Below are 18049 nucleotides of genomic sequence, written 5' to 3' on the forward strand. Positions count from 1 at the left end.
TGTTGGAACCAAGCATTTAGTTCTTTAGGTTAGCACCACACTTGCACTCATCCATTTGTTGAGAACATGGTGAAGGATGATTCATCTGACCATATCACTTTTCTCCACTGCTCGGTAGTCCAACCCAACTATGGTATCCCACTCTGTGGAGTTCTCGGCAGACCGTTTTTGATGAAGCAGGCTGCTCGCACCCCAGGTTGAAATTTGCAGTCAATTGATCTGCAGTTGCACGGCTGTTTTGCCTTGCACTTCGAATTAATGCACAGATATCACAATCCTGGAATATGCACTTCTGCCCACTGTTGACCTTTGCTGATGATATCTTTCCCTCGGAGTTCCATGCCGACATCACCTTAGACATCTTTGTTCGTGAAACATCAGCAAGTTGAGCTGTCTTGGTCACTGAAGCTCCTGCCAAATGCGCCCCAACAATCACCCCTCTTTCAAAGTCACTGTTGTCTCTTCTTGCAGCCATGCTAGCCATAATTATAGGCAACCAGGCCTGTCCAGCATTTTTATACATGACCCTAAGCATGCTGGGATGTTATTTGCTTAATTAATGCAATAGCCATACCTGTATGGAAGTCTTTGCTTTCAGTATACTTGGTGTCCCTCATTTGCCCAATTGTTTCAATTTTTTTGTCCACTACCTGTATGTATGCATCCTAAAGCAGTGGGAAATGAGTGGAGCTCAGTATGGAGCGCTCATAATGAGCACTAATGGGTCATATTTGTCAACAAACAAATATGTTGGTTTAATTATTTTCTCATCTTCTTCAGTTGTTTATTACAAAGTGTGATAAAGGCACACTATAGGTTGTTCTCATTTGTCTTTATATGTATTTATTATTATTATTATTATTATTATTATTATTATTATTATTATTATTATTATTATTTTAGGTTGCCAAATGTAGATATTAACAGCATCTCAAGTGAGAGCCCAGAGCCGTCGCCACCTCCTGACTGCACAGTGATTCAGGTAAAAGCACCATATAAGATAAATAACACTGTAAAATCTTACATTATCCCTGTAATTCAGTGACATGCTTGAGTAAACCAAGCCTATTCACTATTTATAAACATAAACTATTTATTTATATATAGTATTGTTTTTTGTTTTGTTTTTTTGCAGCATTATCAACCTAGTTTTCAATTCTCAGAAACTGCTAAAGAATTGTTGATTGTTTTGTTCTCTGGTGTGCACATCAGAATGTGCTGTTTGGAAGTACATTGGTGACCAATGTAGTATCTGGTAAAAATGTTCTGAAAATTTTACAAATGATTAAATGGTTCACTGTATACTGTAGAAATGTCCACATTTTGTATTCTGAAACCTGAATCTGAAAAAAATGTAATCTGATCATGGGCAGTCACTACGGTACCCTAGAAAATCCTTTTTTGCTTTGGCTGAAGTGCTTCAGCACGGATCCTTTTGAAGTATTATCTGGCACAACTAGTTGCTAAGCAACCTGAAGTAAGGTTAGACATAATTTCTGTGTTAACACTTTCAAAGCCAGGCTTTACATAGAGTGATTCTGCGACAGAAAATAACAAACATTGAGACAGCTAGCCACGTCTGTTGTGGAGTCCAGTCTGATAAAGCCAGTGTGAAATGAACTAATTCTTTGAAATTATCACCGATCTGTTCTTTTGAAGATGGAGGATAATATTGCAGTACAGGATCAGATTCAACTGCTTTCAGTTAAACAGACAGAGGCCAAAATCCAGCAGATGTCTAATGCCAAATTGTGTTACTCTACCTTGATTTACTTCATGTTCATATTCTTATAACACAGAATAAACCTTGAATTTTTAAAAAAAGATGTTATCCCTCGAAAGAAATAGGGTATTATTTTATTACTAGCATATTATTTTCTAGCTTAACTGCAGTGCTTGTTCCTATGGATGAATTATAATATATTATTTCAGCAGTTTATGAAGCAAATGAAAGCGCTACAAATGTGATTTTTATTTATTTATTTTTCTTATTTAACCTGTCAGCTTTTTTGATGGATGACTAAATTATCGCAGCTTTCATACTGGCAGGGTGAGAAAGAAATGAATCATAAAATGATTTTGTCAGAGAACCATGTTACTTTTTTGCTGAGGGAATTGTCCTAGTAATCTAACATACATGAGATCAAAGGAAGATTTAAAACAATAACAAAACTAAAATTACATATATAAAGTACCTTTCATGGCCAACCACCCCATGGTCCTGGGTAATAGCACAATTATTTCATTTAAAGTAAATATGTATAATTAGATATATATATATATATATCTATATATATATATATATATATACATATTAATATATATATATAATATATATATATATATATATATATATATATATATATATATATATATATATATATATATATATATATATATATATATATATATATATATATATATATATATATATATATATATATATATATATATATGTATGAAAACTGAGGTAAACATATTTGCTACAGGGTCACCGGGCTTTATTTAATATTTAAATTCTTTAAGAAAATTAGGAAAGACAATTATTTTAAAATGTACTGTATACTGTATGTTTTAAAAAAAAAAAAAAAAAAAAGAAAGAAAAAACCCCAGCGTAAACAGCCCTGTCTGATTTTTTGCCAATTTTTTCGTCTTTTCTATGTGGTGTTTTGTAAATCTTTCTGTGGAATAGCTGGTTATTAAATAACCTCCAGTACAAACCACTACAAACACAGCATTTAAATCACATTATTTCAGTACTTCCTGTCAAATCTTTTTTTAAGTAATGTAACCATTTACAAAGTTTTTGTGGATATGCTAATACCTTCTAAAACTCATATCTTGTCTATGGAATCTTGGCTGAATGCTCATGGTTTTAAAAAAAGCAATGGAAAATGGATCTGGTTGAATCAGACATCGGAGGTCTAGCTGTGATGGAACTGATGATCATGCATGCACAGACATACTTTCCTCCTGTTTTCCTGGGCATGACATTATAGCAGTATTATAATGTTAAAGTCCATTAAACACTAGACTTATCTACATTTAAAATGTCGTGCTAAATCTCCGTTCACATCATTTAGCAACATTCAGTGACATTAACTGATTTTGTGACTTTAAAATGTTTTTCATTTGGAGAGCAAGACTGTTAATATGAGACCTTGAATCACAGAAATCTGCTTAGAGTATAGTGATTGTCACATAACCAGCCACTATGAGATCTGTTTTTAACCAAGTGTCTGTTCAAATGTCTGGTGGCAGTATGGTGGCTTTAGAAGAGCAACCGCTTGAAACAGGCACATATTGATCACGTTCTTATTTAGCTTCAGGGAGCCGCCGCATCTGTCTATAACTGTTCTGCTTTTTGACAACTATAATAACCTGTGCTGTTCATGTGCAAACCTATAGAAGCAAAAAAAGAAACAACAAAGAACCCTAATGACTTTATTTGATAAATGTATTTTTCCCAGCAAACCATGCATGTACTATGCTTGGGTTTTTTTTGTTTTGTTTTGTATTTGTATTTGTACGGTCTTTCTCATGCTATTTTCCAAACAAGCTACAGTAAGAACTTGTAAAGGTTGTTTACTATTAAATGAGAATAAAAAAAACACAAAAAAAAAAGCCTCGGATGAACTTCCAGTTTTCTTTTTTTTTTTTTTTTCTGAGTGGCAGAGGATTGAGAGCATGGTCAAACCCATTCATCTGATGTAGTCTTTGGTTTGTGTGACACTATATCTGACAAATGATCCCACCAGGGGTGGAGTTGTAATGGTGGTTTTGAAATGCCAAATCCTGTCATGAAATGTGGACTGGAACCTCCAGACTGCATCTCACAACGATGTCCAGTGAAAATAACTAATCATAGGGATATGTTCTTGTATTGGAACCATCAGTAAATAAGGCCACACTCGCACCATTAACACTGATATGCATTTGTATCAAGCATGATCTTATTCTATGATAGCCAATAGCAAGCAAGCTAGTTAGTACTTACTGTTTCAAGCATGGTATGTTGTTATGAGTTTTCTGGCAGAAATATGTAAAGGTTTAACCTTGAATTAACTTCATGATTGCACAGCTCAGTAGCAGTTTTGTATTTGGCAGTTTATAAGTATAATCTCCCTACATTTGATTACTGATAGGCTTTTGTCCATGGATTTACGAAGCATTTAAGAATTAAATCTGTCTCGCATCGCTGTCCCCCATATTGTCATTTGTCAAAAAAACCCCATAAACTGCAGACGAACCAAAAATGTGTTAAAAGCGAGTGACAGTGTTTTTGTTATCTCCGCAAAGATAAGGCTATGGAATGCAGCAAAGTAGTAGAGGCAGTATTAAATGATACTCTAAAAGTAAAGAATGCAGTGGGTGCATTGTCAGTGCACATGAGAACGATTACACAGGAATGTATCTAATGTGCTGTCAAGAATCTCTATCCATGCACTTGAAATGTGCATAGATCTGTTAAACCACCAGCCTACACCAGTGGTGTAGTTTTATTTTCTTTCTATAATGATACTTGAGTTTTAACAGAAACCATATGGATACATGTTGTTGTTTTTTTCTTCCATTTTTGGTTTGAAAATAACATAGCCAGACTTCCAGCTTTTGGCCCTCGGTTCTCTTGCTTTGTTCCCAGTCCAGCTGACTCAGTTTTGTGCAGAAAACAAAATACTGGCTCTCTGCCAGCCCTTCTGGATGTAGAATATATTATTCTGACAGCACAGCGTTGGCCTAAATTTGTACATTAATTCTGCAGACGCTATGGCAAGCATAATTTTTTCCCTTGAAAAATCACATTTTAACCAGGTTTCAAAGATGGGTATTAATGCACTGATGTGTTTTTGTCCCTAAATGGCTACGTGCTCAGAATGATTTTCAGGTAATGAAAAAAGAAGCCTACATATAAATCTGCCTTGCTGTTTTGTGGCAGTTGTAATAGCACTATGAAAATGTGTGTTTTTTTGTTGTTTTTTTTTCTGGACAATTGCTAGAATTGCATCCAAACCCATTACAATAGAGAGAACATTTTGAAAAATGTAACATATTTTAAAATCCCACAAGTTACAGACAGTACGGGGGGGGGGGGGGGGGGGGGGGGGGGGTTTATATTATATTATATATATATATATATATATATATATATATATATATATATATATATATATATATATATATAGAGAGAGAGAGAGAGAGAGAGAGAGAGAGAGAGAGAGAGAGAGAGAGAGAGAGAGAGAGAGAGAGAGAGAGAGAGAACAGTTATTGTCTTAATGTACATGGCTGTATTATTTGATTTTCCCTCATTAAGTTCCATTATTAGTGTTGTCCTGTGAAAAAATATGTCATATGTCACGATGAGGAAACAAATCAAAATATCAAGCTAACGTCCACACGTCTCTTTGCTGTAGTTGCTTTGACTACATTGTTTGTATCGATGCTATCAATGTGTTTTTTTATAAAAAAAAATAATAGCTAGTCATCAATTAGTATGTGTATATATTACACTGTCTAAACTATATTTGAAATTAACTTTGTCACATCAGTTGCAAAAGCTACAAGTAGCTCCTCTACGGTCGGTTTCCTTTAAGTAACAGGTAATGGAAATGGTCTTTTTTGATGTGCCTTTTCCACTTTCGCACACAGATACTTAATCTTCCAACTCTTTCTATAGCTTTCCTAACTTTTGGGTGGACCATTTAAATATAGTTCAAGTTGATTACTGCAGGCTTTTCACTGGTTCATTTTACCTTAGCCTACTCGGGCATCCAAAGCCTTTGAAATTTCAGAGTACCTTTGGCAAAATAATAGAAATGATAATTAGTGTTTGGGAGAATTGCTTTTCATTTTGTAGAGTACTGCTGTAGTTATGGGCTTTTAGTGCCAGTATAATTATCTCTTCAAGATGTATTTTTGGAAGATAAGGGGAGTGTTGTGCCATTTGTATTGTGTGAAAAGGCACATATTGTAAAGTTTTCTTCTGGATTCTGAATTAATAGTAATACAAAAGAATAAATAACCCATACAGTAAGGAATGATATGATTTAAATCTCCCTGGCTCTATCAGAGCTGAAAAACTACCTCGAGTAACATACTGATATATTAATCACATCTAACAGCTATCAAAACATATCCTACATAAATAAACATATATTGTGAATGCAGTTCTTGATATAAAGCTAAGAATAGTTTATTTTAGCATTTCTAAATCTAGTTCTTACATTACTTCATCCAGTACATTTCACTCCAGTGCACTTTGGGTCATTTCCCTCTGGTTCTGGTTCGTTGAATATGTGTTTTTATAAGCGGAAATGTGAACTTGAACAAAAAATTTACTATAATTAAGTATTTGTAATGAATATGCTGTGCTTACCAGACAATTGACTCAGCTTTGTATGTTGTGTAAAACCTAAAGAACAGTTTCCAAATAGGCCTTGACAATGTTCTTCAAGTCCACAGACAAAAGTCCTCCTGCTGCATGCTCATATTGGAAGAATGGTTATTTTCTTGAGCCTTGGTACCCAAGGGGCTTTAGTCGATTATTGTGAGGGGGAATGAAGTTGAAAAATAAATAGCTGGATGTTGTAGATAATTACATTTCTAAAGAACAGCAATAATTGTTCAGAATGAACATTTTATCAATCCTTTCCCACCCCCAGAAATGTTTCTGCAAGATTAAACTAGGTTATCAGTGCATGGCCAGAATAAATACATTCCTTAATGAAAATTGGTGTATTGCTTTCTAATTTAATACTGTTTGTAATTTCATATTTTGGTGTATTGCATATTATTAAAATTCAATGTTTTAAGTTAAATACAGATTACAAATTTAAAGTAAGCAGAATTGTGCCTTTGGCACTATAGATGAAAATGTTTGCAGGTTAGTTGCTTTTGGCTCATGTGGTAATGCCATCATCAAATAACATCAATCAGCACATCATATCAATGATCAGCTCCATATGCTGAGTTGTCTTACTGTTTAATAGATCTGCAGTCTTTGTAGACATAATAACGCACATCTACTTAAAATTAAGCTATTATGAAAGGCAGAACACAACTAGAAGCTGATGTTATCAGATCCACAGTGGTGGGGTTTGACTTTGTTTTTACTGCAGTCAGAGCATTCACTCCCTCTATTAACTTTTAGTGAAGAGTATAAAAAATATTTTTTGCTTCTGCTTTGGCTGAACTCAAGATATCCCTATGGTGGTCTCCCCATCTGCAGCCCATTAGTCTTGTGTGTAGAAAATAAAAACCCTGAGAAGAGTTCCAGACAGGTTTCCTTTACTCCGAACAGGCATTGTTAGCAGACAACGCGCCTCTGCTGGAAAATGTCTGGGTAATTAGAAACAAAGTAGCGTGAAGGGCTGCTTATGAGCTGACTCATGCGATACTGTTTCTAATGTGCCCAAATGCTGACCAGGACCTGGAACTTGAAGGGTCTGTTTTAAAATGTATATGGAGATCAGAGAAAACTTAACATGAGATTTCTTTAAATGTGTATTTGTCAAATGAACTGTATCTATGCTTGTGTAGCGGTACAGTATGTGTATTATAAGCTTAGCCAGAGGTCTTATGATACTGATAGAATATCACTGGCATGGCCCATCAAAAAACACAAGCTGTGCAGGTACATGCTGTATTTATTTCCTGTTTAGTATGCTAGCTCAGCAGCAGCTTGCAGGCTGAATGTTAATGTGCTCATATTGTTTATAACACCCTCTCCCATTCTGTTTTAAGCAAACAATAAGATAGCAGCCCATGTAATAACACAATGATGTCTTGGTACTGTAAATACAAGTTTACCAAAAAAAAAAAAAAAAATAATAATAATAATTTCAATGAGCTCTCCCAAACAAGGAAGTAGGATGTGTTGCTATGGAAACATACTGACTCATGCAGAATTCAATTATATTCAGATGTAGAAGGTGACTAAAATGAAGAGTAATTTGTTAATGTTGTATGAAAGAAAAGGATTAGATTAGTAATATACTGGTAGTTTGAATTCCAGCGTGAATTCTATTCCTTTCACTTTCACTGTTAAAATGTCAGATCCAACCTTTTTGAGACCTAAATCCTCACCTTTCACAGATGGGTTTGGCTACTCTTGGCTGTTATCATTTTTCCTTTTATATTATATATATATATATATATATATATATATATATATATATATATATATATATATATATATATATATATATATATATCCTCTCTTTGTTTCAGACAGTTGAAAAGTAGAAAGAGTCAAATAATTGAACAACTACTACACACTGTTGAAAATGATTTATTGTTGTGTCATTGTTCACTGTATTAAACAAACACAAAATGGAAGGCCCGTGTCTGTAGAACCGTGGTTGTCAAAACTCAATTCTTGTTGTAACCCCCCCACCAATAGTAACCGAGATTCATTTCAGAAGCAATAATAACATCCATATGTTTGCCAGGTTTGTATAATTTTATCCAGTTCATGAACTGTATATTATATTTGTAAGATGCCACTGGATATTGTTAGGTAACTATCATGGTGAAGTACAGTGGTGATCTTTGATACCTCTTGCCTACTGACAAATAGTGGATTGTGAAAAGTAGACCTCAACTGTAATGTGCCCTGCCTTTTAACATTTAAAGCATGATAGTTCTTACGTTGCTTTTTTTTTTTTTATTTTTTAAAGACTCCGGAACAAGCCCATACTGAGGTGGAAGACATTGCTGGGTTCCGTGGAACAGATTTTATAGCAGTCACTGGCATAACACAGATAACTGCTCATTTCTAATGCATCCTGTTTACATTATGCTCCTCCAAGGAGCTAGAAAACATTCTGTAACTAGTTGTCCGAGTTACTTCTCCTTTTGGGTTTTCTTATTTACAAAACTAAAGATTTTAATCTATATAAATTACCCAGTTGCAAGAGCTAAAAGTAAAGAAAATGCTTTCCTTTCGTCGAAGAGAATAATTTTAAATAATAATAATAATAATAATAATAATAATAATAATAATAATAATAATAATAATAATAATAAAATTACAAGTAGAATAATTAGTTTCTGTAAAATGTTATTAAAATACAAAATAATGATATTATTCATAGTGGTAAGGATAATAATAATTACCTAACCTTATATTTGCAGAGTAGAAGTTTACAGTTACTGTCTTTGTTTCTAAACCCACATTTTGGAGGAAAAATCTAATACGTAAATGGTTCTGTACTACTATAATTGTTCTGCTAATCTGTAATATTGATATAAGCACTTGAGGTTTCATGTTGTGTTTTATGATGTCATCCAGAACCTTCACATGTTATCACACTTACACAAATTGTGTATTAGCTACAGATAAAAAAAAAAGATATATATAGTCTTGCTAATTACATTTTCATGCAAGTGCACCATGAAATAATATGTAAATATTACTGCAATAATTACTGTTTTATGTAAGCACAATTCAAGTAATGTAACTAGCAGTATGTAAATGCATTATTAATTGATTCTCTGTAATAAGCTCTATTTTTCCTTTTCCAACCTAAAGTGATTAAGGGAAGAGATTGTTACACACTGCCCTCTTTTGGCAACAAAGTGCAAAAAAAAAGAAAAAAAAAAACCCCTGAGAATACACTGACAAAACAGTGCTTTTGAGAAAGAGATCATGTAACAATTTCAGTAAACATATTCTAATACAGTATCAAAGTACATTCTAAAACACATTCTAATACAGTACCAAAGTACATTCTAAAACACATTCTAATACAGTACCAAAGTACATTCTAAAACACGTTCTAATACAGTACCATAGTAAGTTTTGAGTGGCCTAAAGACATCCTTTATATATTTCATTCTTAGTTGCCACACATATATTTGGCCCAGCTCCTTTTTAGCAGTTACATTGTTGGAAATGGAGACATACAATAAAATTGAATACAGTAGAACTGAATTGCAGGCAAACAAATAATTAAAAAAGATGTACTGAAATGCTGCCAACATCCCAACAAAAGTACATTTGAGGGGGTTTACACTGGTTTCATGTTTCATTCTTTTCCATAACATTATACTAAGTGAAGTTTAGCGAAACAACAGCTTGCCGGTTCGTTATTGCTTTTTCACATTGACTTATTTCATGCCTCACCTGTGACCCATTAAGGTTACCTGTCAAGTTTGATCCATCAATTAAAATATAAACTGCTTGGGATATTAGTATGTAGAAATTTAAAGGAAGAGGAAGTGCAATATTGGGTTAAAAATAAAAAATGGAAAATGTCAAGTCTTCAGAGGTGCATTTACAAAGCCTGTCATTGCTGGAATGAGGGCTGCGCTCTCATCTGCTGATAAAGCTTTGTGTCCATCTCTGCCTGCCTGGGGCTTTTTGTTTATCTGCTTTTTACTGCTTCTCCTGCCTGTTATCGCAGGCGTCTGATGCTTCTGTGCTGATGCTTAAAAATAGCAGACTGATCTCATTGTTTGTGTTTTGTTTCACATTCTCTATTATACAGTGGCTCTTTCAGACTCAATTCCCCTGTGTTATAACTCAGACAGACTGTATGTGAACAACCCAATTTCTAATGCACAGGTGTGATCACAAAATCATAACTCCAATACATTGAGCTCTGTGTCAGTGTCTCAAATAATCTGAATATTAGAGAGGTGTACAGAATCTCACATTGCTGTCTGTGTTGTACCTGTTCTGTAGATATAGTCTCCATTGCTGTATCTTCATGATTGCAGCCAGGGCATCACTGATTCAATGTGACTAGTCAGCAGGGTCTATATATTTTTCTGGAGGGTTACATCTTGTATTCCCTTAGGAAAGTTGGAGGTGGACATCTGCAGCAGAAACTGCAGAGTAAAATAATTTGTTCAGTCTAGAATGAGATTATGTGATCCAACCAGTGTGCTCATGTTGGGATTCTTTGCCTGGTTTGGCAAATAGAGTGTCAGTTTGTCCATCCCATTTTATAATACCGAAGAAATTACAGGGATTCCATTCCAAACAAACTAATTTACACAAGTATATGCTGCATATTAGGGAATGTAGTTTTTTTGTCCAGCCCCTGTTTATTATTATTTATTTGTTTTTGTATAAAATATTTGCATAAAATAATGGTATTCCTAATGCATTTCTTAATTATTTTAGCTACATTGTTTTAGTGTACATGAGACAGCAGTTTAATATGTTAAATGCTTTAGAGTAGCCTAATGCAATAATTTTATTGGTAATTAAGAACACTGTACACACTTTAATTATACTGGAAATCCCTAATTTAAATAGAGTGTAAGGCAGCAGCCTCCTTCGTAAAGTGTAATAGGGAGCAATTTACTATAATTATGTCATTTGTTTGTGTTCTTAAGGATTGTTTGAATTATTCCCTTTGGTGTTGGGGCTGTTTTTTCAACAGGAGCCCAATAAAAATATATTACAGTACTTAATTCACCAGCACACCATTTGTCTGGCCAGGTAGAAAAAAAAACTGCTTGGGATACAGGGCTATACTTCTATTTCTCAACCAGATGAAAACACTTAAAACTCCCTGTTAAAAAAATAAATAAATCCAACTTTGGGCTCTTACAGCCCTATATTTATGAAAAAAATAACATCAAACACAGCCCCAGTTTTGGCACCAGAACCTCCACTTTCTTGCCTGGAAGAACAGCCTACAGAAATGAGATAATGTAGCATGTTTAACAGAACTCCACGGCTTCCCTGCCAAGGAATCTGCTATTAATCCAGGCTTTTGACCTAAAATTGTCCTCACTTTAACACTGGTAATAGCTTACAGTTATTGTGTTGTGCTGTTGAGTGAAGTGATATCAGTTATCACAAATCCCCAGCCTCTTATTCTTGCATGAACAAGTTTTAAGCTCATAGGAGGTAATATGAAATTGAACAAATATACTCTGCGTCTGTTGATGATAACCCCTGCTCCTGATGAGTCGCTATTAGCCTGTTACTATTAGAACTTGTAACAACTTGTTGAATTGATTTGACATTTGTTATACTCCTTACTAATGCCAGAGTAACGAAACACTAACAATTTTGTGTTACCCCAAAAATTCTCTACATTGCCCTGTTTTCAAAACATTAAATTCAAATCTATCGAGTTTTGCCACGTCTGGTTCCAAAACCGATAATATATCACATTTCATCCCAGGGTTACCTTTCCAAATCTGCGCTCCGCCAGATTTTAATTTAATAAATTGTCAAACTGATTACTGATGAGGGGATCCAATCTGCTTCAGTGTAATTTGATTTTAAAGTTATTGCTTGCCTGCTGGCTAATTATTTGCAGCACCGAGCAAGTTGCTGAGATTTGACAAATTAACTTCACTCAGGGAAGGAATAGAACAGTAAATCTGCAAGTCATGAACATAGATGGTGATCAAAGCAGTAAGACTCTCAGTTCCTTACACACTTCATATTCAGCAGTAGACATCCTGACAGAATTAGCCTGATACAAGCCATGATCAGTACAGAAGTGCGCTAAAGACATTTCTTTAACAGGGACAAGAATGAAGACCAGGTTTAGTTTCATTTGCACATTATCCAACCTTTAAAATGAGACCAAGTCTTGCCAGTCATGCATTGGTCTGTGTTGTGGCTAAGATCATTGATATGGGAGGTTGTTATATGTATGTTTACATTACATTTAGTTTGCTTGAATTTCTGGTACAGGTTTAGTCACATCTGATTGCTGCATTTTAGTGTCTCCAGGCAAAGTGTGTTCTGTTGTCTTTAGAAAGCTTGCATATGAGCCCCTTTATTCAAGACATTATTAATGTAATTTAAGAATGTTCCTCTTTTGGTTGCAATAGCTTCAGTGAGGAAAATGAGTTGTTCATTTTTTTTCTGATTTTATTTCATCAGGTGTCAGAAAAGAATGAGTTTCCTGAATCAGTTATTGAGTTAAACGGCTGTGCAGGGTCCATCTTTGCTCCATACCACAGACCTGCTTTCCCACCCACTGTTCCACCCCCCCCTTTCCACTGTGGACATTACTGAAGAAAGGATAAGAGAACAAGAAACTCTGGAAAAGAGGCTGGTTGAATGGTGAGTCATGTCTCTGCTTGGTGCTTTCTTTGAGCCTCTAGCATCGAGATCAATTAACTTTAAGCATACGACATACCATAATAATAGCACTATATAAAAACTCAATTGTCTAGCTTGAGGGTATGCCCATAAATTACATTATTTTGTTCATTAGACACTACTGGATCTTTCTGTAGTAGTCCCGTGTCTGTCTGAAAAAAAAAACTACATTTGGTTTTGTAAAAACAGCAGTCTTATATATGCTAGGGTTAAAGTCAAATAAAATTGTTTCTGGTTTAGATTTTTCTTGAATGTGATTTGGTTGTGATTCATGTGTAATGGACAGCCCCTAAGTATCTCAAGAACTGTTTGTAAAACTCTCTTGTTGAAGGGTGGAGCAGGAGCTTCTGTCCCGAGTGATCAATGAGATGTATTCGCTCCATCTCCAACCTCGTCAGGACATCTGTGTGTCAGACAACGAGGACAGCATCTCTTCAACATCTGATATAGGTAATGTGTATTGGAAAGCAGTTCTGCGGATTCCAGTCTGTCACTAAAGCTGAATACTAATTATTCCCTGCTGGTGAAGCATCTGCACATATGCAACACTTAAAAAAAAAAAGTCTGTCTTTACTGGACTACGTACGTCACACTTGTGTTTTATTACTGCCTATTAAAACTTCACTACTGCATTCTTTACCACAAGTTCACGTGTAAATGAAGATCATGGTTATCTAATTGGAAGCTCTTATTTTGTATTTACAGCTGTAGGTGGAGGTGTATCTTACTAATATTCATGAATTCATTCATGCATGCTGAGTATCTACACTTTGAGTACACTGTAGTCCAAACCACAGTATTTAAAAGGGATAGTGTATAATAATGCAAATACAGCAGCTGTTTTAAAAAATTGATGCTGCAGAACACATTTGTTTCTCTGAAAATGTTGGATTTAGGTGGAAAGTGTGAGTATTCAGGTAAAAATGCAATCTGAGACATAGTATGCTGTGTATTTAATTGAAGCAATATGTTTGCCTTTGAGCAATTTTACAAAAAAAATCTACTTGTGACTTGAAATGCATGTGATTTTAGTAGGTGATTGTGGTTGGTTTGTAAACTTAGATGTTCAGAAAACACTTTCTGTTCTAAATTCTGTGCAAGGAGTGAAAAAACAAAATGCATTTATGATAATTATGTAATTTTTAAATAGACTAAACATTTCCACAAAAAAATGAATAGATTTTTTTTTAACAATAAGAGCAAAACAGGAAACTGTTTGAACTTTATTGTGTTTTTTGTTGTTTTAAAGTGGAAACACTAGCAAAAAATAATGATATAGATCTATATCTATAGATTAACCGGTAAATGTGTAGATTTACAGCTCATCAGTAAATCTATAAAATAACCGGTATATGTGTAGATTTACCAGCTCAGTGGTCAATGTATAAAATGACTAAGGAGATGGTAGTTGAGGTGAATTCAGAAATAATGTAACGTCAGGAAGCTTAATGCCAAAAAAAGAAAGAAAAGATTACTATAAGATCTGTTACGTACTTGAGTAAATTAACTCATTTATTATTTATTTTTCTTAAACTACAGCCTTATGATTTTTTTTTAATTAATTTTCCTAAACCTCGCTGCATCCATTCTTGCAATACTGTGATTCTTCTTCTTCTTCTTCTTCTTCTTCTTCTTGCAGAGACCATGTATTACTGTTTAGTCCTATATACAGACATGATTAGAGATTATTTCTGGTTTTATTTCAAATGATTTTGTCCCGTTGTATTTTCGCTTTATGTAAAAAAATAAATAAAAATAAACTTTCCTGATTTTTATTTTAAATCAAAATTTACCATAGGGCACACTTTAGGTATGGTAATAATAACATCTCTTCAGCAAAAGTTGTGCATCTACTAAATGTGATTTAGTATTATTAAGTCGAACTCATTTATAAAAAATCATAACCAAAGTGCACGCAGGTTTTGCATTTCAGTGAGAATCATACGTAGTGCGTTACGTCATTTTGCCCGCAAAACATTATTTTGTTTTTGAAATTGTTGCCAGCCAGTTATAATGGATGTAAATAAAAGAGATTTTTTACTACCATCTCCTTAGTTATTTTACTGATTGACCGCCAAACTGGTAAATCTATACATAGACTGATTAATCTATAGTTTTACCGATTTTACACATGGAACGTATCATATGTATATACATATAAATTTTATAAAAAGTTATATATGAAATTACAAGAAATAGATGTCTACAATTATTTATTTCAGCAATTATTTTTGTAAAACTCCAAAAATACTAATTCAAAAGTATTCATAGCCGTTGATGCTATGATAGTATTGTCTACAAGGTGTGAGAAATTTCAGCATGATAATGCAGAACCTAATTCTAGAAAAGACTAGAAAATGCCTAGAAAGTCTAGAAAACGAGAGCATAAAAGGGTTAGGCATAGGATGATTGCCGTCATTACCAATAAATCAGTATGGGATAAAGAGCTATCTGAAAATTATGTATTATCATAAAGCTGGAGAAGGATACAAGAAGATTTCCAAGCATTTGAGTATCCCAATTTCAACTATTGTTTCTATCTATTGTCAAGAAGTACAAGACTACCACAATGCTCCCTCAGTCTGGAATAAAGAAGGTTCTTTCAACAAGAACAAGTAGAAGAATTGTGAGGAAGGTTAATAACAATCTGAGATTGACTGCCAAAGATATTCAAAGTGAACTGGCTGCAAGTGGGACTGGGGTTTCCATTTCAACCACAGGTCGAGTATTGCATGGTGATGGTTTCAATGGCCGCAGACCAACGAAATGTCACAAGGACAATTTCTTAAAGTTTTCAAAACGGCTATGGATATGAGTTCTGGTCAAAGGTTTTGTGGATTGTTGAAACAAAAATCAATCTATTTGGTCACACCGATAGTCGTTACGTTTGGAGAAAGTCTGGTGAGGCGTACAAAGAAAAGAACACCATACCTACTGTCAAGCATGGAGGTGGTAATATCCTTCTATGAGGCTGTTTTTCCTCAAATTGCACAATTCCAATACATGGTAAAATGGATTCCATAGCATACCAAAAGATATTGGCCAATCATCTGAAACCCTCTGTTACAAAACTTGGTTTAAAGAGCAACTGGACGTTCCAACATGACAACGATCCAAAGCACACATCAAAATCTACTTCAGAATGGTTAAAGAAGAACAAAATCAAGCTTCTGGAATGGCCTTGTGGCGGAGCGAGGCTCTGCCCTTTGGATTGGCGGGGATGGGGTTGACTTCCCCTGCCTGCCTGGGTTTGTTGTGTTCGGGTGGCTGGGGTTGATTGGTTGATTGGGTTGATTGACGATCAATCGGCGCCCAGCCACCTGATATAAAAGGAGGCCTCTGCTTCTCATTTGGAGAGAGGGAGCTGAGGAAGCAGGTTGGTTTTTTTTGGTTGTTTGGAAAGTTTGAATCCAGTGAAGGCATTGCCCGGCCTGGAAATTGTTATTTTTGTAAGTTTAGCTTTTTGTCTTTCTTTGTGTTGAAATTGCTTTGTTTTGGCCCTTGTGCCCTTTCATTTTTGTGTTTATTTATAATAAAATAGTTATTTTTTTTGAACTGCAGTCTGTCTCTGGGCCTCTTTCCACTCGCCAGCCTGCCACAGGCCTAGTCAAAGCCCTGATTTAAATCTGATGGATAATCTTTGGTATGAGTTGAAGAAGGCTGTGCACAAGAGAAGCCAAAAGCTCATTGACAAATATCTTAATAATTTAAAAGAGGCTATTATTTCTAAAGTTTCCTCAACTAGCTATTCATTTAGTTTTCCTTGTCAGGGAATTAATACTTTTGAATTAGCATTTTTGGAGTTTTGCAAAAAAAGTGATGAAATTAATAATTGTAGACATCTATTTCTTGTAACTTTTTTTTTTTCCCTCATCCACAAAAGCAAAACTTTATAATTGTTTGCTTTCGAGAAATTTCTAGAAGTTATATTTTTTCATTGGTGTATGTACACTTTTGACTGCAACTGTGCATGTGTGGGTGCGTGTGTGCCTGTGCTAGCAGAAATAAAAAGAAGCAGAATCCATGGCCAAAATAAATTGTACTGCACCCCCCTCTGCTTGGCATTGCATTGGATCCCATTAAATTTGAGCTCTGCTGATGCTGCTTTGTGGTTCAAGAAAAAAATAAAACATTTTGGCACTGCTACATTGACAGTATATGTGCCTGTTAAATTCAAGCTTCAGGAAAATCATTAAGTTTCTGAAAATAATATTTCCTGGATCATATTGCAATTTTGTTTCTTATTATTATGAGGTGTGTGTGATCCAGATTACAACAATTATGCAAGTTTTAAAAGTGTATTTATCATAAATGTATCAGAAAATCACTTTTTCACATACCTGTACATTCAAGAAAGGCAAAGATTACAACTTGAGAAAATTACCTTTTAAGACAGCTGTGCAGAGTCAGCTTCAGATGTGGAGCCTGTTAACTGTGAGAAAAATATTAAATAAGAAGTGTAAGATGCAGGTGACTTGAGAGTTGTTAATTACTGGAATACAGATAGTGTTATAATTTCTGTGTGCTTGTCTTTCCTGTGCAGTTGAAGCAGCAGGTGGAGGAGACTTGCAGCTGTTTGTTGACACAGGGCTGCCAGTTGACTCCGATCTGATTCGGCAGTATGTCAAATGAAGCCCTTGCTGAAATCATAGCCAACATGTTGGGAGAGAGAGAGAGAGAGAAACAAAGCCAAGCTCAAGCACTTCAGCTTCCTCTCAGCAGACCGTTCTCGTCGGTAGTTTATCAGTCACAATTACCACAAGCTTTTTCATTTAGTTTTAAGTATAAATAAAGTGGTTAATGTGTATGAATAAAACAAAACAAATATGAAAAAAATATATATCATAGCATGTGTACCTAGCCCCAAGCCTGGGTGGACCGTTTTTATGTAAAAAAAAAAATACTGTACCTGGCCGTTTACGAATAGCTTACTTTGGTATTCATTTCAATAACGTTATTGCAAGCATATAT

The 18049-nt window shown here is 34.7% G+C and overlaps 1 long non-coding RNA gene across 1 annotated transcript; it reads left to right on the forward strand.

Moving 5' to 3' along the window:
* Nucleotides 1–905: 905 nt before the first annotated feature.
* Nucleotides 906–17706, forward strand: LOC121329730. Its single transcript, XR_005951802.1, has 4 exons — nucleotides 906–982; nucleotides 12857–13039; nucleotides 13410–13528; nucleotides 17622–17706. It is a non-coding gene; the product is annotated as an uncharacterized LOC121329730 (long non-coding RNA).
* The last annotated feature ends 343 nt before the right edge of the window (nucleotides 17707–18049 follow it).

This window comes from Polyodon spathula, chromosome 17 (assembly GCF_017654505.1).
Source record: "Polyodon spathula isolate WHYD16114869_AA chromosome 17, ASM1765450v1, whole genome shotgun sequence".
Classification (NCBI taxonomy): Eukaryota; Metazoa; Chordata; class Actinopteri; order Acipenseriformes; family Polyodontidae; genus Polyodon; species Polyodon spathula.